The following is a 22,690-nucleotide window of genomic DNA, read 5'->3' on the forward strand; positions in this document are numbered from 1 at the left end:
TGAAGAAAATTTTTGAACTACTGATTCACCCCTCCCCTCTCAGTACATCAACTTTCCATATTGGGCCTAACAATATCATCATTCATTTTGAATTACATAATCTGTCGCTATGGAGTTCCTATGACCATTATCACTGATAATGGAAGACCATTCAAAAATCAAGATGTGAAAGAGCTATGTGAATAGTTTTATATCCAACATAGGTTCTCTACTCCATATTATCCACAAGGTAATGGTCAAGCTGAGGCATCAAACAAAACTATCTTGAAAATCTTGAAGAAAACAATCAATGAAGCTGGAAAAGATTGGCACATTTAGCTAAATCTTGCTCTTTGGGCATACCGAACTAGCGTCCGCACTCCAACAGGAGCAAATCCATATTGTTTGGTCTCTAGATTAGAAGCTATATTACCTATAGAAGTAGAGATACCTTCTCTATGAGTATCCTTGCATGGTCTTATACCAAAAGAAGAAGAACGAGTCTCTTGACTCAGGAACTAGAATTGATTCAAGAACATTGCCAAAATGCAACAGAACATTTGAAAGTATAACAACAAAGAATGGCAAGAAGCTATAACCACAGATTCAAGCCATGTATTTTCCAGATTGGAGATATAGTTCTAAGGGAGAATCCAATAAATCAGCAAGACCGGGAAAAGAAGGGAAAATTTGAACCGAATTGGCTAGGACCTTTTGTCATAGTAGCAAAATATGGATCAGGAGCATACAAGTTATCTACCCCTGAAGGTGATTGCTTTGATGAACCAATCAATTCTATCCATCTCAAGAAATTCTATGCTTGAGATATATAGTCCTGAAAAAATCAATAAAAAGCATATACAGTCCTGAAAAATCAATAAAAAGCATATAAAATCCAAAAAAAAAAAAAAGCAATAAATTTAGATGGTGAAAACCTAGTAAACAGGCGCTATCTAAGAAGTAGGTTCCTCCATCTATGAGATCGCTTTGCGCATCTATCTACTCCATCCTACCGCATCTATCACTTCCATCTATCTTAGCTTATCCATTCCATCCTTCACATCCATTGCTCTGAACCATCAGCAAAAATATGCAGCTTACAGATAGTTATCAATCTTTGACATACTTGTCATAGTCACTGTCTTAGATTTTTTCAAAATCAATCATATCTGCATTTCTATTTTGCCATAGTTTGGATCTTGATCAATTCATACATTCATAATAAATTTTTGTTTCCACTGGGGGCAAAATCCTAATTCCTTTTGCTAAGGTGATCTTTTAAATCTTTGAAAATCCAAAACATTCGGAAAACTTAGAAAAACCAAAAACACCTAGGATTTTGAAACAGACAACGAGCAAACAAAGCAATGACAATCAAGGCATTTTCATCAACAACTGAATCGTGAAACTCAGAAACCAAAGAATCAATTAACAAGTAATACAGGATTATTAAAAGATCATTCATCAAGATGATTATATCAGTTAATGACCATAAGAACATGTGAATGACATGCAAGATTCAGTGTTTATATCTTGATTTTATTGCTAATCATGTACTCTATGCAACTCAAGGATTTCCATGACTAGAGAAGCTATGATGGGGAATGATTATTTTCTTTGATTGTTGTTTGTGGTTTATCTCTTACTATGGTATGAACTTGTCTCAGGATATGATCGGCAAAAGATCAAGGAGGACGTTCCAAGTCATGCATGAAAGGAGATACTCCTTGTCTGTTTTGCAAGAAATACTCAGGTCAACTTGATCCATTATATCAGGTTGCTTGTATTTACTTGCTATATCAAAATCCATGAAAGGAATACTCAGGTCATCTTGAATCATTATGTCAAGTTGCTTGTATTTTCTTACAACATTTTAAAGCTCAATGATGAAATCAAAGCACTGTTACAAGATAGTATATGAAGAATGGCAGTATAATTTTTAGTTAGATCATTTCATTAGCTCATTTTTTTCGTCTGCATTATAAGAATTCATGGTCAGTTTCATTATAAGCATATCATTTCATTAATAGATCAACGGTCATAAATAAAGATTGAGTATACTTAAACAAACAAAATCAATTTGCATTTAATCATTGTAGGTGCATTCATTTTAGAATCATTTAAAAACATTATCCATTTCATTTAGTTGCATTTCAAAAATTGCATTAGTTTGCATTCAAATAAGTGCATTGCATTCATCATATAGTATATCATCATTATAGTTTGCATTATCATTTCATTTAAGATCATTTAGTTGCATCTTTGCACTTAGATTCATAATCATTATAAACATTACATATATAAAAATACAAAAACATTCCATATAGATCATTGCATTTGCATCATTTAAGATAGTGATCATAATCATTGCATCCATATCATCATCACATAGAATAACATGCATAAAGAAACATCATCCATATAATCACTGCATCCATAAAATCAAAGCATATAAAGCATCATCATCAAATAGAATAACATGCATATAAATCATCATCATCATATAGAGTCCATGTCTGCATATAGATCATCATAAAACAATAAAAGTCCAAGTATACAAAGATATCAATAAACAATACAATTGCCTCATCAAATACAAATCAAGGCACGACTGTCCTGTACCACTACCACCTAAATTTGTCCATCTCTATGGCTATGGGTGAGAAGATCCTCCAAATGTTTGTCTCCCATGCTCACCACTCCTCTGAGGAGGTCCCATGACCCCACCACTGCTAGTATCCATTAAAACTATGGTATGATAACTACCTACTCTCTAGCTCTCTATAGCTGCCTCCTCATATTGTCGTCGCTAGTGGGAAGTCTCCTTCCTAACCTGAACTAATTCTCTAATAGTGTCAGCCAAGAGAGTACCTAATCCAGCCTGCTAAATGTGATCAGGAAGGCCCTAAGTATCCTGCTATCTCCTAATAGCTCTATCCCTCTTAGTCATAAGAGTATGCACCTATGCTTGAAGCTATTCAATCAGTGCTCTCAGACTATCAATGGTATCCTACCCTGGCACATCATGCTCTAGTGCATCTTGCTCTGGCATATCATGCTTTGGTGCATCCTGCTCTGGCAAATCTTGCTGTGGTGCATGAACCCCAATCCCCTCTTCACCTCCAACTTGTCCAACTACTAGAATCTTAGTTTGAGTAACTCTCCAAACCCGTCATCTAATCAAGGGAACATGATCCTCAGGATCCTCATCATCTCCACCATGCGGTGCAATAACCCTAGGGTCTGGCTGAATCTGACCAAAATCAATACCTCTCCCGCAACCCTCTTGGTGATCTCATGCCTACCCTACCATGTTCCCTCCCAATCCATCCATCTATCCCACCCATAGGACGTACTCTCTCAATCCTGCCAGCCGGTCCAAACGGTCCTCCACGGACTCTCAGTCGACCTCCCCTCTATCTAGGTCTCCTACCACCACCACCTCCATCCTCACCATCATCTCCACCTCCCCTAGCCTCATGAGCAGCTCTAAGCTCTTGTCTCTGTCTTTGTCTCCTAACAACTGGATCATCTAAATCATCATCCTCATCTCCTAAGCTGGGAGGAGGATCTGCTGGATCAGTAATACAAAGAAATGGATGAGCTTATATGTACTAAGCATAATATGCAGTAACCCCAAGATCAAGAATGTGCAATCTCATATCATAGGCCACTCTCAAAGTAGCAACAAACTCTACACAAGCAATCTCAAATGACAAAGAAGGTCCCCAATCTCACCTATCTCTGTACCATTGAGCATATATCATCACACCAATAGGCATAGGCTAAATGATACCAAACTATCTCAAAATGCAACTAATCAACTGTCACTCAACAATGTAAGGAGTCCTACCAATGAGATATCTACTTTGCATGATAAATGGTAATGTTTGTGCATCATCCATCCATGGCTCACAATCAACATATGGTCTCCAAGTAATGCTATCCAAATAATCAAGCTCCCAACGCCAATACTCCATCCTACCCAACTTATGCTGAGTAAGAATACTGCATAAAAATATATATATGGCTGCCTCTGTCCATGAACTCTGTGATCGATAGACCATGTAATAGAAATGTGCTCCCGGCACCAAATCTGCAATAAAGTGCATCCTGTAGACAAACTCACACTCTCATCATACACTACCTGATGAAGATCATGATATAAATGAGCCAACATACAAACACCCCAAGCATATCGAGTACAATGTTGCATCATACTCAGGAGAACCTCTCCCCATCCAATGGAAAAACCTCATGATCTCCTATCAGGACATATAAATCCTCCAATCAAACCAGCAAGAATAACGGGAAGAGCCTTGTAATGCATCACCATATCAACCCATTGGATCTCTCCTCTACCAATGCTCTCATCAGCAAACACGACTCTGCAAGCCTCTATCCCAGCCCGATCCTGAAAATCATACTGCACTAGCTCGCTAGTCACTGGGATGTGCAGAATCCTATAGACATCCTCAAGAGTCACAATAATCTCACCTGTAGGTAGGCAGAAAGTGTTATGCTCATTGTCCCATCTCTCGGCTAACACCGTCAACAATCCTCTATTATGCGTAATCTCAGGCATATACAACAAATGGCATAAACCATAGGCATCTATATATCTAATCTCAGCCTGTGTCAACTCTAAAACTAAATGATGCACTGTTGGTAATTTCTCCCGACACTAGAGAACATCAAGTTTCTCCTATTTTATCAAGAAAAATCAATCAATCATCAAATCGTTATCTATCAATCAAATCAAACTGAAGCAATCTATGCTATCTATCTATCAAATCAAATTGAAGCAACTTACACTATCAAATCACTTTAAAACCTATCAATCATGGTTTTCTATCAATCACTAAGTTCAAACAAAACTCTGCTAAGTTCTTGCATCAGAAACTAAATTGGTTTCTTAGAGCTACTCGATAATCTATCAATCTATTGATCAACAATCAACCAAATCTATTGATCAATCAAATCAATCAATCATGCAATCACAACAATCAATCTAGTAATCAAAGCTATCTATCAATCTATCAGTACAAATTGCTCAATCAAGTCCCTATTTCATCATCAATACGTATTAAACATGTTAAATCTAATCATCACAGTGATTTTTAGCCTTTGCACTTATCAAAAACATCAAATCTGAGCAAAAGCGCTATCCTATTGAGCATTTGCGCTAAACTAGAGCATATGCACTATCCTTTTGAACAAATGCGCTAGCAACTGAAGCATATGCACAAACCCATGCAAAAGTGCTACCTTAATAAGCATTGGTGCTAACAAACGAAACATATGCACTATCCTATTCATAAGCGCTAACATCCTTAACATATGCGCTAACAAAAAGAGCATATGCACTAATCTATGCATTTGCGCTAAAACAAATTGCAAAAGTGCTAACTTAACACTGAAAAAAATCGCAACAAATTTGAAAATTCAAAAAACGCGTGAAAAACATGAAAAGTTGCATGAAAACTTGAAAAATAAGCTCAGGATAAGATACATATCGGATACCCATACTCAACAAGTTGCTGATAACGCCAAACACACTCAAATCGATTATTCTCCACAGGAATCACCATTTCACCACCTCAGCAATAATATTTTCTCCACAAGCTGACAAGGATAACAATGAAATTAAAATTAGCCTTGGTTAATTTAATATTTACTATTTGAATAGTAATTAATTTCAATAGGGCAATTTAATTTGTTTTTTCCAAATGAATTTAATTGACTAAATTTTTATCAATTATCATGAGATCAATCATTCAAACAAGAATTTTTGACAATTTCACGATCAATCTCCTAAGGGGGCACACAATCAGGATTTTTATCTCTACTAGGCGCATTATCGAGACTTGATTTAATCTTTGAAACAATGTTGTCTTCACATCATTTCAAAGAGGGCAAAATGTATACACATAAAAATTGGCTATGAGCAATTAAATAAATATTTAATATTTATTTAATAATTATTCTTCTATTAAATAGTTAATTTGAAAAGATTAATTATTTAATTCATTCATCTATCCTATTCTTCTAATTAATTAAATATGTAATATTAATTATCTCCTCCAATCAATTAAATATCCAATATTTAATGGTTATTCTCCTATCCTATAGTCTCAAATATTAAATATTATTTAATCACTTTTCCAACTCACCTTCCATCTCCACTTCATCTTCCCTTTGCCAACTCATCAAACATGTGGCTAAGGAAATTAATATTTCTTAAATATTAATTCATCATTTATCTTCAACTTCCAAACTTAATGAATATTGTGTACGTATACATATTTCATAACCATTTCCTATATTCTCTCCAACACCCTCTACATCTTAGGAAGGACTTGACTCCACTTGTCCTATCATGCCTAAATTTTCTCCAACCATCCCTAGATTCCCTCAGTCAGCAACCCAGTCAAGGTGAGATGAGTGACACCTATCTTCTCCTTCCCCCTTTCTCTCAACCTTCACCTTTGCTCACAACCATTCAAATCTACAGATCTGATCAAGACCGTTGATCTAAGCCACATCATCTAATCCTCTCAAGGTCTATAAAATCAAGAGCTTCAGTTGAGAGAGAGTTAGTCTTCAAATAAATCATATGCATCTATGAGTTTTTGAAGCAAATAGCAAATATCAAATATCAAATAGAAAATAGCAAATAGCAAATAATATCATTTAGCATAATCATGTAGTATTTGCATATCATAGTATCAGTTAACTACAAGTTATCAGTCCATTCTTCATATGCCATCTTGGAAGCCATCAATGCATTGTCTAAGAGCACATCATCTGCAACCAGGAACAGTGGAGTTAGGACACAATGAGACATAAGTCATGAAGGTAATATTAATATTTTATTTCATATGTATTTCATGCAGTTTCATTGGTGAGTTTGGATTTCTTGTAGCATTTCCATTAGTATTTTGTGATACTAACTTATTGCAAGTAACATTCTGAGGATGAAATTCAATTCGAAAAACCTACAAATGATATAATTCAAGATAAATATTGCTATTTGTTTTCCTATTGTAAAAATCATCGAGATTCCTTCTACTCATTTGTGAAATTATTTTGTAGCGGTCAGAATAAACTTATGTCCATTGGAAGAGGTAGGAATTATTTTCCCTACAAGATCTAATCCCCATTGTGAAAATGGACATGGTGATGTTATTGGCTGAAGATCTTGAGCAGGTGCATGAATGACATTCCCATGTATTTTGCATTGCTTGCATCTCTGGACATACTTGTAAGCATATTTTTCCATTGTAGGCCAATAGTAACCTGTTTGTAACAGTGTTTTTGCTAGAGCAGGTCCAGAAGAATGTGCGCCACATATTCTGTCATGAACTTCTTTTAAGGGTATTTGTGTCTCCTCCATATCAAGGCATCCGACTAAGGTGTTGTCTATACTTTTTCTATATAAAGTATCAACAATGATTGCATGTTTTGATGATTGTCATATGAGTGCCTTTCTTTGATTCCGTGAAAGATCGGGAGGTATATATTGATCATGCAGGTATGTGTATATATCTATGTGTAGATCAGGAATTTGGAAACCATCAAAGCAATATAAACATTAAACTAGCTCAATCAAAAAAACTAGATTGCAATGATAAGAAATCCTAATTACACTCAATAGAGATATGAAGACAAGATAATGAAATCAAATGCAAACCATTACAAACACGAATATCTCCTCTAGAATTCTCCATTGTCCTTCTTTCTCCTTCAAATTACTTTGTTTGTGGATCTCACCTACAAGTGCAAAAGTATAGTATGAAAGCAAGATTGACAAGATGAAATGGCAGTGTAAGGATACTAGAAGCGTGATTGATTGATTCAATTCGAAAATGTGATTGATTATTTGATTGAAGAAACTCATCCAATTTATAGACAAATTGGAGAGAGGACAAGATTAGCATGAAGAGATTTGAAAGGAAATTAAAATCAAGAATGGAAACATTATGACAAATGACAAGTTGCTATGCAAGGAGTATGACAAATTATGACAAGTTGCTATGCAAAAAGCATGACAAATTATGACAAATTTGAAGTAGAAATAGAAATTAGGAATTAGGAGAAATTAGAAAATTAGAAAATTGAGGAAAAAGATAAAATAGAAATTAGGTGAATTAATTAATAGGTTTTCATCCATTAATTAATTCATGAAAGAGACCTAGGACTAAATAAATAGATTTATTTAACCCACAAAGAAGAAGAAAAGGATTAAATGAACAAATCATAAAACCCTAGAAATAAGAGGACAAGGAATTAGGTCAAGACAACAAGAAATTAATGTAGGTTTGATCATGATTCTGACTGACAAAGGACCAATATTGATAAATGATTGAGATTGGTTGACAAGGAGATCAAATTGATAAGCGCCAATTGACGAGGAACAATGACTAATCGATCCAAATTGACATGATTGAAAAGGACAAGGATCGATGATGAATCGATCGCAAAATGACAAGATTGACAAGGACACGGACAAGGATCGATGATGAATCGATCACAAAATGACAAGATTGACAAGGACAAGGATCGATGACAAACCGATCGCAAAATGACAAGGCTGACAAGTTAATAATCGCAAATAATTACTAACAAGCTAAAGATGATTGAAAGATTGACAAGAGGAAAGAACCCTAATTCTATCATCGATTAGAATTGACAATGTCCAAAATGATGATAAATGAGCATGCACATTGATGCAACAGGATAAGATCGACCAAAATCATGACTGAAGATTGTTATCGACAAGATCTAATTCGAAAGCGAGAAAAATGAAGAATGCAGAAGAAGGACTCAATGCTCGCAAATGATAAAGACCAAGTGCGCAACATAGAAGAAATGTTAATACGATGCAAGAACCCTAAAATAAGGCAATGCGCAAATGTTAAAGTATGACTCCATAAGTGTTGACCATTTTTAGATGTCTACATTTTGCCCCTCTTTGAGACAATGAGATTCTAAGCGTTGTTTCAAAGAACAATAATGAAAATGCCCGAGACAATAACAATGACATATGCATGCCCCCTCGAGGAATTGGCCGGAAAGATCTAGAAAAGAGGCCAAGTGATCGATAAGAATGACAGAAGATGACAGGTTCAAACGGATCAAACGGACTGCCAAGACTGACGAAAGAAATGTTAGTAAGAAGAAATTAGACAGAGGATAGTTAGAGATGAAGGAAAAATTGCTTTCACAAATGCACATAAGTAGGTGAGAACCTTTATTTAATGTAGCAAAGCAGATGCAGAGCATCATGGCATTGAAGGCCAGAGCTAGAACGCAACCCCTTTTGCAAAAGACAGACACATCGCACACAAGGAATGAGTGAAGCATCCTAGGGTGCATAAATCAAGGGTCGAGGTATGTGCGGCGTTCACAAAGTGAATGCACTTATCACAGACACCCAATGATATAGTTGCCCTAGTTTGTGACAAACATTCCACAAACAACAAACACAACAACAAAGAAAAAGAAAGGGACCATGAACCATCCCGGTCACTCTAAATCACTCAGTGACATCATCGAGCAACATAGGAACATGATCGAAGCCAAAGATAAATCAGTAAGAAGATAAGACACACAAATTCAACCAAGTCAAACAAACAGTCTGATCATCATTGTCAAAAGTGGAAAACAAGAATGATCATGTTGTCTGGTTTCAGGGAATGCGGTACTCCATCTAAGATAGGACATAGTCTGGTTTCAAGTATACCACACCCTATATAAGACCCATGATAATATTGACAAGGACCAATGGTAATGATGTTGATTGATTGACATGACAATTTTGATCAATTTGAATGTCTGGTTTGATTGAAAAGTTCATCTATTAATGCGTGATTTCATTAAAGAACAATGTTTGATTGATTGTCGTTGGATGTATGCTCAGCTATCTGTCTATGCACAAAGGGGACCATTTATTGACAAAATGCAAAATGCCAAAGAAATTGTTTTTGGATTTTGATGTTATTCACTTTGTAGGAATTTTGAGTTTTTTACAATTTTTTTGTTCATTTTTCAGGACTTTATTTGACTTTTTAGGGATTTTTTCAAGACATTATTTGATTTTTAGGGATTTTTTCAAGACATTATTTGATTTTTTTAGATTTTTTCAAGACATTATTTGATTTTTTTGGATTTTTTCAGGACTTTATTTGATTTTTTTGGATTATTTTAGGACTTTATTTGATTTTTTTGGATTATTTCAGGACTTTATTTGATTTTTTTGGATTTATTTCAAGACTTTATTTAATTTTTTTGGATTATTTTCGGACTTTATTTGATTTGAAAGCTCCAATAATTGATCATGACAAGAGGCGCGCACCGAATGAACATTTGAAAAATATATACAGCAACCAAGACTGAAACATATGCACAAGGACTGGAAACTTGAGTATGCAAGACAATGATGTTGACCAGTCACAGGCCTGGAACAGAACATAGGGTCAGGGCAAGGATAAACATGATAAACCTGCGGGGGGAAAGTATAACTAGGGGTCATGATAGATGACAGAGCAATAATCTTTTACACATGGCACCTGTTTGCCAAGTTTTCACCATGGTACTTGCCCAAAGCACCTATTTGCCAGGTTTTCACTAGAGGGCGAATTATTTTTCTTTACTTTTGTTCTTTTCAATTTTTTCACTTTTTATTTGATTTTTTTCTTTCACTTTTTGATTTTTTTGTATTTTTTTATTTTTTTGATTTTTTTGTATTTTTGCATGATCATATTTGAAGAACTGCTGACAGAAAACTATGTCCAGTACTTTCGAAGGTGCATGCTATTTACAGGATCTGGCAAAGGTTCACCTTCAAGGGTTGCAAGCTGATATGCCCCCGAGCCATAGGCTACAGTAACTATGAAAGGCCCAACCCAATTAGGCTCAAACTTTCCTTTGATGATATCAGTAGATTGTGCATTCTTTGGGTTCGCCTTTAAGACCAAATCTCCCACTTCAAGGTGTCACCCTTTGACCTTCTTATTATAAGAGCGATGGAGACGGTTTTGATATGCCTGCAAATGTGTTAGGGCTATCTGATGTTTCTCATCTAACATCTCAAGCTGATGCAACCAAGAGACTCTGTGCATTTCATCATCAATCAAATGTTGCAAGGAAACACACAAAGAGGGAATTTCCACTTCCAAGGGTAAAATGGCTTCCACACCATACACCAAGGAATAAGGTGTTGCGCCAGTAGGTGTGTGGATAGAAGTGCGATAAGCCCATAGTATTGGATTCAACTGTACATGCCAATCTTGACCAACATCATTAACAACCTTTTTCAGGATCTTAATGATGGTTTTATTTGATGCTTTGGCTTGACCATTACTTTGTGGATAATAAGGATTGGAGAAACGGTGTTGGATGTGAAATTTTTCACAGAGTTCCTTGACATCTTTATTTTAAATGGACGGCCATTATCTATGACAATTGCAAGGGGAACCTCATATCTGCATATGATATAATTCAGTAGAAACTTTGAAATTTGAACACTAGTGATATAGGTCATGGGGATAGCCTCGATCCATTTTGTAAAGTATTTTGTGGCCATGATGATGAATTTGTGTCCATTTGCAAATGTCGGGTGAATCTTGCCAATAAGATCTAATCCCCATTGAGAAAAGGGCCACGGAGATATGACGGAGTGAAGTTCTTGGGCTAGCACATGAATGTAATTTCCATGGATTTGGCATTTGTAGCATTTCTTGACAAAATCATGAACATCCTTTTCTATTGTGGGCCAATAATACCCAGCATGAATCAACTTTTTAGCTAGACTCAGACCATTGAAATGGCCCCCACATATACCATCATGAACCTCGTGTAAAGCCGTTTGTGCCTCATCAGAATCCAAACACCTGAGGAGGGTGTGGTCAAAGGAACGACGGTAAAGGGTGTCTGCGATGATGACATATTTGGTTGTCTGGCGGATGAAGGCTCGGCATTGGTTAGACGAAAGGTTAGGTGGTAAGGTTTGGGATTTAAAATATTGATAGATGTCATTGTACCATGGGGAATTAGGACCAACAAGAACACACATCACATCTACTGTCAGAATTTCAAAAGAAGGGATAAGCAACTATTCGACCAAAAATTCACATCTGTCCATATTGTGGGGCATATTTAACATGGAAGCAATAGTGGCCATAGCATCTGCTGACTTGTTTTGTATTCTTGGAACTTGACTAAAATGGATATCAGTAAATTTTGTCTTGAAGAAATCCACCATATGCTTGTAGGGAAGAAGCTTTTCATCCTTTGTTTCATATTCATCATTCACTTGACAGATGACTAACTGGGAATCTCCATAGACTTGCAAATGTGTAATGTTCCAGTGGATTGCTACTCGGAGTCCTATGACCAAATCTTCGTATTCTGCAATATTATTGGTGCAATGGACATTTATTCTATAGGATTTGGGAATAGCATCACCTTGAGGGGTGACAGATAATATACCTGCTCCGGACCTGAATTTGGTATGGGATCCATCAAAATATAACTTCCATTCATTAGAAGATGTAAGAGCAAAGACTGATTCATCTGGAAAATCCATCAACATTGGATGATCATCATGAATAGGTGCCTCTGCAAGTTGATCCGCTATGATTTGTCCTTTTATTGCCTTTCTCTCAATGTACTCAATATCAAACTCACTGAGGATCATAACCCACTTTGCTAGGCGACCTGTCAAAGCTGCCCTGCTAAGCAAGTATTTCAAGGGATCAATTTTTGCAACTAGCAATGTCTAATGATTTAACATATAGTGTTTAAGCTTCTATGTTGCAAATACCACTGCTAAACATGCCTGTTCAATAGTTGAATAATTCAGTTCATAGCCCACTAGTGTCTGACTGATATAATAAATAGCTCGTTCTTTGCCTTTCTCATCCTGTTAGGCTAAGAGAACTTTGAGTGTCATTTTAGTTGCAGAAATATACAATATGAATGGCTTCCCTTCTATAGGAGGCATTAGAATAGGTGGCGATAGTAGATAATCCTTGAGAGTTTGAAATGCTGATTGACATTGCTCAGTCCATTTAAAAGTGACACCTTTATGTAATAAATGCTAGAAGGGATGACATTTGTCTACCAATTGAGCTATAAACCAGTGGATTGACTATAACTTCCCTTGCAAACTTCTTAGTTGATAGAGATTGGAAGGAGGAGGCATATCCATTATTACTTTAACTTTTTCGAGGTCTACCTCGATGCCTCTGTGAGAAACAATGTACCCTAATAATTTGTCAGTTGTGACACCAAAGACACATTTCTTTGGGTTGAGTCTGAGCTTGTAGGTTTCCATTCGATCAAAGATTGGGTCAAGGATGGCTAGATGACTATCTCTTGTGACAGATTTGCATAATAGGTCATCAACATAGTCTTCCATCAAAGTATGCATAAAATCATGGAAAATTGTCATCATAGCTCTTTGATATGTTGCGCCAACATTTTTAAGACCAAAATGCATCACACTCCAGCAGTAGGTACCCCAAGCACATGTGAATGCAGTCTTATGTTGATCTTTAGGAGCAATACGAATTTGATTATATCCAAAAAAACCATCCATTAATGATAGCATCTCATATCTGGCAATCATGTCAACTATGATGTCTATATTCGGCCGTGGAAAATCATCTTTAGGGCATGCTTTATTAAGATCCCAAAAATCCGTATAGATTCTAATGCCCCCAGTTACTTTGCTAACTGGTACCAAATTTGAAATCCAATTTGCATAATCAATTGGTCTGATAAAGCCCACATCTAATAATTTTTTGAGTTCTATTTTGACCAAGAGAGCCACCTGGGGATGCATCTTTCTGAGTTTCTGTTTGACGGGCTTGGCATCTAATTTTAATGGCAAGTGATGAAGGACTAATTCTGGATCAAGGCTGGGCATATCTGCATAGGACCATGCAAAACTAATCTTCTTCTCAAGAAAGAAATTGACAAAATCTATCTTTTCTTGTTTTGAGAGAGAAGCAGCGAAATGAATGACCTTAGGGTTGTCAAGTGTACCCAAATTTATCTCTTCAGTCATTTCCACAAGCAATGTTGATTTATCCTGACTTGACGAGGGTATGTCCAATCTTCCATCTTTGGGCGCCTCAGAGAGGTTTTCACCTGCAGGTACGTCTTTTATTTTACTTTTTCATGATCAGAGAGTGCCTTACAGTTTTCACTCAAAGACCTATTCTTTTGATTTTTTACTTTTTCTTTTTCATTTTTATGACTAGAAGATGGAGTTGACTCCCCAAAATATGTTGTATAATCTAAATCAATAGCAAACCTTGCCTTATGATCACCTTGTGGTATGCCTTCCCGTATTCCAAGAAATTCTGCAATTGCTTCATCATTTTGAAAACAATCCAATTTGAGTGGTTCTTGTTGGTCTTGTTGGATAAGCTGTGGATAGACAAGGGGCATGTCATCATCAGTTTTAAGGAGAGAGAGGGCTGAGATGGTAAAGATGTAAACATCTGTGGTATCACTATCTAAACTGCTCATAACTGATTCGGAGCTTGGGTCCCAGAATGACTCTATCCAAGCATTAGGACATGTTTTGGGAGGGGGAGTTATTTCATGTTTGTCTTCCATGGGCAAATCATCAGGGTCAAGGAAAATATCTTCGAGGGCATAGGAGCTAGAAGAAAAGGAACTCCATTCCCATTCATTGGAATCAGTTTTCGGTTGGATATCCTCAGGTGTTGTTTCATCATCAGAGTCACGCCCTTTTCCACACATGGTCACTTTGGTAGATGAGGTTCCAATTCGCAATGGTACAAAACCTAATCCTAAAGTTGGATGTCGCATCTTGGCTATAATAGGTTCTAGTCTTCCTTTCTTGTCAAGGCCCAAACCAATGCAGCCATCATATCCCTTTTTCTGTAGCATAGTAAACCCTTTGCCATATTGCTCCACCGGCAACCTGATAGGTGGTGTCTCAGTTGGATCCTTATAAAGCCAATCTATGACATCATCATCCAAAGTTTCTTTGTCAAGTTCACCCCATCTTGTAAATGTAGTGGGGGGCTGATATTGAATGGCTATCTTAGGTTCCTTTTGCAACAAATGTGGTTTGCCATGTGATTTTGGAGATATTGGTAAATTCCCAATGAGGAATGTTTGAGCCATTGAATACTCTCTGCATCCTTGGTCTTGTATCTTCAATTTTCCTTTGACAGCATCTAACAATTCATTAGGATCCACATAATTATGTGAGTGGGCCTCCCTATTAACTGGGACTTGTTGCTTTGGGGAATCCTTTAGATTAGCACAAAATTGAAATGGATTACGATCTCCTAGAATTGTTATCTCAGTCCCATTATAAGGATATTTTAAACACTGATGATAAGTAGATGGAACTGCTTTCATTGCGTGGATCCATGGACGGCCAAGAATCATATTGTAAGGGAGATCAAGGTCTAGGACTCGCAATAAAGTGTTTTCTATCACTGGACTGACTCGGATAGGCAATGAAATTATCCCTTTAGATGGGCACTCAGCATCATCATATGCTTTGATTGTAATTCTTTTGGAAGAATCAATGTCATTTTCTATATAACCAAGACCAATGACTACCCTCAAGGTACAGATGTTAAGACCTGCTCCGCCATCTATCAAGACTCGTCAGATTTTTCAATTATGGACAAAGACTTCGAGATGTAAAGGATCATTATGAGGGAGCTTATCAGGAGAAATATCATTATCAAAAAAGGTGACGTGTTGGGAAACAACTAAATGTCCAATTCGGGCTTGAAATTGGTCAACATCAATGTCTATCGGGACAGTCGACTCAATTAAAGCTTTATCTAGGACTACGTGATGCATAGGGGACATTTTCAACAACTCAAGAATTGATATTTGTGCAGGTGTCTTCCCCAGATGATCTAGGAGATTATACTGACGCGTAGGAGTTGATTTGGGAGGAATTGCAGGAACTCCTTTCAGGACTATTTTGGATCGACGAGTAGTGACTGCGCAAGAAGGATCTCATCCCTTTATTCTTATGGTAGAAACATACTCATTTGATGCTTGAAAACAATTGATGACATTGTTAGAACCAGTTTTTGTATAATTAAGATTCGCTATTTGGGTAGAGTTTGAAGAAGATGCTTTACCCTTGTCATGATCAAGTAAAAGAGTTTTGAAAATTGTATGATCAGTGTTAGAGGTCACGTTGGGTGAGTCTACCTCAATTAATCCTTGATCTAACAAGTCTTGAATCATATGTTTCAATTGAAAACACGATGCAGTTTTATGTCCTTTTGACCAATGGTATTCACAATATGCATTATCATTCCACCAATGCGGCTTTACCAATGGTTCTTCCTTGATATCTGGTAACTTGATAAATTTTTCTTGTATTAATTGTTTCATTACCGACTCAATAGGCTCTCCCAATGGCATAAACTGTCGAGGAGGCCCATCCCTTGATCGGAAAGGTTTTCGTGGCTAGTTTTGTTGCTAACCTTGTTGTTGATTGTATTGTTGAGTATATTGTTGGTATTGCGGCTATTGAGTAACATTGCTTGCTGGTGTTTGATTTTGTTCCATAGCTAACATATTAGGAGCACTCAATTTCTTTATTGTGAATGTGGGTTGATTTGCATTCACTGCTCTTGTGTCAACAACTCCATCATTAGTGGCATTCTAGTTTTTGTACCAAAATCTATTTCTATCCCCTGAATTATTTGTGTTGTCACTGTCTTTGTTGAGCTTAATGATTCTCTTAGCTACAAGAGCAGTTTCAATGTTCATCCCTTTCTTAATGAGTTTCTCAATGGTACTGGGACTTTTCAATTTGAGTTCATACATCATTTATGGGACCAAATTTTGAACAAATAAGTTCACTTGTTGTTCTTCAGGTATATCTAGGGAAGAACGACTGTACAAGCTTCGCCATCTTTGCAAGAAAGTCACTAATGGTTCACCTTGCTTTTGCTTTGTGTTGCATAAATCTGAAATGGTCACTTCACTGTCAATGTTGAATGCGAAGTGGGATATAAACTTTTGAGCCAATTCCGACCATGTCTTTATGTTCCCTGGAAAATGCGAATACCAATCCATGGCTTGTCCTGTCAGACTTTGTGTGAATAAGCGCATCAAATATGTTTCCTCATAACTTACTTCAATACATCCTGTGAAAAATGCTCGTATATGGTCTTTTGGATTTCCATTCCCTTTATATTTCTCAAAATTAGGTGCCTCAAAATGCTTAGGGAAGGGAGGCATGTACAAGCTCTTGTCAAATGGATTAGGACATAAATCTTGATCTGTGTACAATTTCTTTGTCCCTTTGGTTTCCAATGCATCGACTTGTCATTGCAACTTCTCAAGTTGTTGTGCTAATGTGTCAGGTATCAAAGATTTTGGAAGTTCATCATTCACTCTTGGGTGTACTCTTTGTCGATACATCCTGCTCTCCATTGGCTATTGATGCTCAGAAATTGTTGTCTTTGATGTCTCTGGCATATAAAGTTCTTGATACAGCTCTTGTTGCTGTGGTTGTGCCGTGCCTTGACATTGACCCTGTTGCTATGCTTCTTGTGGTGGAATCATGATTGGTAGCCTTGGTTGATATTGCAATTGAGGGTGTTGTTGATATTGCACGGACATCAATTATGGTTGTGAAGTATGATAATTTGTTTGTCTTGGCACATATTGAGGCACATGTTGTTGTTGATGCTGACGAATCAAAATTTGCTGACTTTGTGCCAATTGTTGTTGTCTTGATGTAAATCCCATCATTTGCAAAAAACTTTGTTTGGGAGGTTTTTGTTGTTTCTCCTTGAGATGGGGTATGGCACTCACATTTACTTGCTATGTTGTTTGTCCAATCCACTGTGGTGGTTGCAAGTTTGAATTAACTTGTAATGGTGCAGAAGACACCGCAACATGTTGTTGAATGCGATATTGTTGTTGTTGTGCATTGCTTGTTTGCACATTCGATTGTGCCCTTTGTGTATTAATCAATTGTTGTAACACTTGTTGTTGGTGCAAACCACTATTTGTGGCTCTTTGTGTTGCCATTATCAAAGGATCTGTCACAATATTCTGCATAATAGGTACTTGAGTACTTGGCAAATATATTGAACTTAATGGGATGTAGGAACTTTGCTGCATTGTGGAATTGTTTTGGACATTGGTAAGATCAAGCATTCCAGTCGTAAAGCTTTCTTGCATCTTAGATTTTGATCCAGTTGTAATTATTCGAGGAATCATTTCTTGTTGAGGGACAACTGTCAATATTTGTGTGGCTCTCATTTGATCTTGTGTTAAAGGTGTTGTATTAAATAACGGATTGTTTATTGTTTCAAATGATGACTTTTGAGGAATAGTCACTGTCAATGTTTTTGAAGCACGTTTACTCATCAAGGTGTGTTGAGTTCCTTGTTGCACATTTTCTTCATTTGGATGTGGAGAGAAACTTAACAGCTCACCGCCTTGTTGTTTTTGCACATTAATTTGCTCACTTGAGGAGGTCACATTACTCATCATGTCAAGATATTTTTGTGGGAACATCTTAAAGACCTTATTCAAGAATTTATCCATCTTTTTGTCAACTTCGGATCTTTAAGGAACATATCAACATCATCGAAAGCATTGGAATCTGATGAAGAATCTAGTAAAACATTTGGATTTATTTTTTGTTGAATGCCTTGATCTAAACCAAATCCTTGTGAAAGAGTTTGTTCCTCATGTAATGTTTGAATTTCATGTTGCAGGTTCGGTTGATTCCAGTCAAAAGGTGCATTTCTTCTTGGTGTTGGTGGAACACTCCCATATCCCAGTTTCATGGGTACAAACACTGGCTCATATAATGGAGGTGGTCCAAGTTGAACCATTCCATATGGTGGTAATGATGTGTTTGACGAACCTTCAATTTGTAATGATTGACTAGGTTGCAACTGTGAGTTTGATATGTTGTCAATGGGTTGATATGTTGGTTCGCCCATCTTCTTAGATTTTGACCTTGTTTCAACAGGCATGTCACTATGCAAATGCAATATTTTTTGGGATTTTTTTTTTTTTAAAGGATGATGTATGATATGCAATCAAATGCAACCTAAATAAATGAAAATGCAATCTATGGCAAGAATGCAACCTATGTTTTTGTTGTTTTTCAAGATTTTGACAAACTTTTTGGAATGCAAACCTAAAGACTCGACCTTAGCAAGTTGAAATGAAGCCAAGACCTTAAAGGACAAAGGACCAAATGACAATAGTACAAATTGACAATGTCTCACCTATATGCTTGGATACTAACCTAGGTTTGACAAAAATGATATTAATGAAAAGACAAAAATTTAGACAAGATCAAGACTTCCTAACAACAACTCAGGGTATCATCCAAAGTGTTTGATTTTTTAAGTTTGACAAACCCAATTTTTGAGACTAAATGCAAGAAGGCAATGATTATGACAATGACTTAGGATATGAAAATGAAATGCAAACTTAATGAAATGATTTTAAACCTAAGTGCAAAATGAGGACGCTTGCAATGAAAACAGACTAAAATGAAGGGAGATGACAATATGCCCTAGGACCTAAGTTGGACTATGCAAAACCTAGCCTAAAGTGACATGAATGTTGAGACAAAGTTTTTTTATTTCAATGTGTTTGAAAGCCATGTTTTGAAAATGTTTTGAATTTTGTTGGATGAATGTTCTCCTTTTACAACCTTGTTTGGACAATGTTTTGACTTGTTTGACAAATGATGTTTTGTGACAATTGTATAATTCAACTTTTGACAATCACAAAAGACAAGATGTTTGGACTTAGACCCCAGATAATCATGCTCATTCACAACAACTCCTATGGTTGGCAAGGGCAATATCTGTTGAATCCTCTAACCATAAAATACAACACTTAGTTGGATAGCTAGACGCTTGGTAGCACTAGCTCCCCCTTACAGTGCACTCACTTCTCGGGCATACCAAGCTTCGAGTTCAAGGGGCATCACTTCCCAAGAACTTGCTATCTCTAACTAAGGAGTACATGAGAGGTGTCTTCAGCATGCATGTATCACAACACCTGAGCTAACATATAGAAGGATTTTGGCATCTAAACAAGAGATTCTAGTAAGGGCATCCATTCGGGTGGGTATTGATCCAGTGAATAAATTATCGCAATACAATTCTAGCACCCATTGTCTACAACTTTCCTTGCATCCATAGTTATTTAGAGTGGTTCGGAAGAGCTTGGCTTTAGCCTGTCACCACTTAGGGTCGTTCCCTCTGACCAACACCTATGCAAAGTGCTAGGAAAATTGGGGGGTAGGCCCAATTATAAGGGTTAAAACATGCAATCAAATTAAAAACAAACAAAGCATGCATGGTGTTCATTAACCTTTAAGAAATGAAATCTGCAACTACTTTAAAAAAATGCAAGCATGATGTTTTAGTGACAGTCTTTGACCACGTCCTGCATAAGATTTGTTAGTAGTTGTATTTTTAGTCTTCATCACATGTAACGCCAAGATGCTACACAAAGAATTAGTACCAAGGAAAACCAGAATGCAAGAAACAGAATGAAAACAAACTAATTTGCAAGTAAAAACACTGATTTTACCTCTATTTCTGGCCTTACACAGGTGTAGATCTCATCAACATAGGCACAGATCTCCTTAACACAAGCGCAGATCCCTCCTACATAGGTGCAGATCTCATCTACATAGGCACAGATCCCTCCTACACAAGCACAAAATGCCTCAACACAGGCGTAGAAGTGTCCAGAAAGCTCTGAGTTGCCCTGTTTCTTGACTTTTTCACCTACAAATAGCTCAAAAGGAACTCAAAACATGGCTAAATGGTTAGTTCATGTTGGGTTCACCAGAAATGTAGATCAGGAATTTGGAAACCATCAAAGCAATATAAACATTAAACTAGCTCAATCACAAAAACTAGATTGCAATGATAAGAAATCCTAATTACACTCAATAGAGATATGAAGACAAGATAATCAAACCAAATGCAAACCATTACAAATGTGAATATCTCCTCCAAAATTCTCCATTGTCCTTCTTTCTCCTTCAAATTACTTTGTTTGTGGATCTCACCTACAAGTGCAAAAGCATAGTATGAAAGCAAGATTGACAAGATGAAATGGCAGCGTAAGGATACTAGAAGCGTGAATGATTGATTTGATTCGAAAATGTGATTGATTATTTGATTGAAGACACTCATCCAATTTATAGACAAATTGGAGAGAGGACAAGATTAGCATGAAGAGATTTGAACGAAAATTCAAATCAAGAATGGCAACATTATGACAAATGACAAGTTGCTATGCAAGAAGTATGACAAATTATGACAAGTTGCTATGCAAAATGCATGACAAATTATGACAAATTTGAAGTAGAAATAGAAATTAGGAATTAGGAGAAATTAGCAAATTAGAAAATTGAGGAAAAAGATAAAATAGAAATTAGGTGAATTAATTAATAGGTTTTCATCCATTAATTAATTCATGAAAGAGACCTAGGACTAAATAAATAGATTTATTTAACCCACAAAGAAGAAGAAAAGGATTAAATGAACAAATCATAAAACCCTAGAAATAAGAGGACAAGGAATTAGGTCAAGACAACAAGAAATTAATGTAGGTTTGATCATGATTCTGACTGACAAAGGACCAATATTGATAAATGATTGAGATTGGTTGACAAAAATCAATGACAAATTGACCAAGATTGACAAAGAGATCAAATTGATAAGCGCCAATTGATGAGGAACAATGACTAATCAATCCAAATTGACATGATTGAAAAGGACAAGGATCGATGATGAATTGATCGCAAAATGACAAGATTGACAAGGACAAGGATCGATGACGAATAGATCGCAAAATGACAAGATTGACAAGGACAAGGATCGATGACAAATCGATCGCAAAATGACAAGGCTAACAAGTTAATAATCACAAATAATTACTAACAAGCTAAAGATGATTGAAAGATTGACAAGAGGACAGAACCCTAATTCTATCATTGATTAGAATTGACGATGTCCAAAATGATGATAAATGAGCACGCACATTGATGCGACAGGATAAGATCGACCAAAATCATGACTAAAGATTGTTATCGACAAGACCTAATTTGAAAGTGAGAAAAATGAAGAATGCAGAAGAAGGACTCGATGCTCGCAAATGATAAAGACCAAGTGCGCAACATAGAAGAAATGTTAATGTGACGCAAGAACCCTAAAATAAGGCAATGCACAAATGTTAAAGTATGACCCCACAAGCGTTGACCATTTTTAGATGTCTACACTATGTACCAGGGAGACTCGGGTACTACTATCATATAGACATATTCAGTGGATGGTATTTCATAAGCTAGGACAATGAGTTGTTCTACTTGAAATTCAAAGTGAGTTCCATCATTTGGCATATCCAAGAGATATCCTACTATTTCCATTGCATCTTGTGCCCTATTTTGCACTCTCGAAATCTGTTCAAATGTGACCTTGGTGAAGTGTTTCTTGTATTCTTCTACCAGTTGTTTGTACAATTGTAACTTATCATCTTTTGTATTATAATCATCATTGACTTGATTAATGATGATTTGTGAGTCTCCAAAGACCTGCAGATCTTTGATGTTCCATTGTAGTGTAGTGCGTAGTCCTACCATCAGGGCTTCATATTCAACAATGTTATTGGTACTAGGAAAGCT

Source organism: Cryptomeria japonica, chromosome 7 (genome assembly GCF_030272615.1).
Source record: "Cryptomeria japonica chromosome 7, Sugi_1.0, whole genome shotgun sequence".
Classification (NCBI taxonomy): domain Eukaryota; kingdom Viridiplantae; phylum Streptophyta; class Pinopsida; order Cupressales; family Cupressaceae; genus Cryptomeria; species Cryptomeria japonica.